Source organism: Triticum urartu, chromosome 7A, assembly GCF_056163025.1.
Source record: "Triticum urartu cultivar PI428250 chromosome 7A, HENAU_Tu73, whole genome shotgun sequence".
NCBI classification, from domain to species: Eukaryota; Viridiplantae; Streptophyta; class Magnoliopsida; order Poales; family Poaceae; genus Triticum; species Triticum urartu.
The window spans coordinates 151042834-151044544 of record NC_141879.1 but is presented as its reverse complement, the minus strand read 5'-3'; the positions used below and the strand labels follow the sequence as shown (position 1 = coordinate 151044544).

Below are 1711 nucleotides of genomic sequence, written 5' to 3'. Positions count from 1 at the left end.
AACCATAGTTGAACAGTCGGGCAATTTTCCTAGGTCTATTAGCAACCTTTGTTCCGAACTTTTTCCCATGGTTACAGCGATGTCGTCTGGTATCCTTTTGATCTCCATACATGACACCGGAGGGATGTTCTCTTTCTCCTTTTCCTGTCCTGCATAATTAAATGCTACAGCCTCAGGTGATGCCTTGAAGTCTTGCACCTTGACCATCTGGATAACATTGGCTGACTGCACCACATTTCCTCGAGACGGAAAAGGCACTTGGCCGTTTAAGTCACCTAGTGGTTGTGTTCCAATATGGTTTTTTGTGCTTACTGCCAGTGTAGGTCCCTTTTTAAGTTGAGATGGTCTTACTTTTGTGGGGGCAAGTGTTCCCTTTGCAAGACATGCATGAAAACCAGATGGTCTTGCTTCCTGCTTGGACTGAGTTCCCAGAATATGTGATCCACTTGCTTGACATTGGGACTACTTTGGAGCTGCCCCTGTAGATACTGCCTCATCTCCATCATTGCCGCACGGTGGTACTGCTGAGCTTGATGGCGTATTCTTTACCAACTGTGTTTTGTCATTCCCATGAATTGCCTCTTTTGTTTCAGAATTTTTCTGTTGTTGCTGCTGAGAAGGACTAGATTTTTTCATGGCTGGCTGCCTTGCCTTTTCCCCTTGGCCATATCCGGAATTTTCTACACGATATGCTTGCGGATGCATTGTTGTTTCATTCATCACAGATGGCTCTAATATGAAACTGACAGTTTTGTTCATCTTCTTTGATGGCGGGAGTGGTGGTAGTTGGTTTTGACAAACTTTCTTTGGTTCTATAACTTCATTTAGAGCACCAATTTCTCATTATTTTCTCGCGAATCGGCTTTGGGCATATTTCCTTAGGGTTGAATGTGAAGACCATGTCCAAGTCTTTTCCCCTCAACATCTCTTCGAACATCCTCCTCACTTCGGTTGCCATGGATATGTAATCAATATCCAACATTTCTTTCATTTCAAAAACAGGGAAGCGTGGTTTTGGAGAAACAGTAGTTTTGAAGTCTGTCATCACAAGGTCTCTGATAGAGATGCTATATGCCTCATCCAGTCCTTTTGGCTTTCTATCTCTCTTCTTTTCAATTAGAAATTACAGCATGCATTGTTCATCATCATTGCTGTCTGGTTTTTCATCTGCGGCATCCTCATCCTCACCGGAGCCACCATTGCCGCCTGAGCCACCGTTGCCACCTCCACTGTCATCATCATCATCATCATCATCATCATCATCCTTTCCCTGCCCATCATCTTCCTTGCCTTTATCGTTCCCATCACCTTCTTCGTCATCATCGTCTTCCTTTCATTCATCCTCTTCTTTTTCATCATCCTCTTCATCTTCATCATCTTCATTGTCCTTGTTTCCATCAGTTCCGTCTTCCCTCCCCATGTCAACACTTGCCCTCTCGTGGTGATCCACCGCTCGTCGTGCTCCCTCACTACTTGGTTTCCCCTTAACGCCACTTTGTTCCTCCTCGTTTACAAAATCATCACCATCATCGTTGTCCAAATTGCCATCGTGATCGCTTTCATCATTACCTTTATCACCACCATCTCCCTCACTTTCACTATCGACTCCCTCGATGTCATCGCTGTCGAAATTAAACGACTCCTCACTTGGTAAGATGTCTCTGCCGGCTGGTACTCGATCACGGCTTCTCTTAGACTGCTACCTGCATGT

General features: G+C 44.8%; 1 pseudogene; it reads right to left on the bottom strand.

The window, feature by feature from the left end:
* Positions 1 to 462: 462 nt before the first annotated feature.
* On the bottom strand, positions 463 to 1420 carry LOC147958689 (uncharacterized; annotated as a pseudogene).
* Between the last annotated feature and the right edge of the window lie 291 nt (positions 1421 to 1711).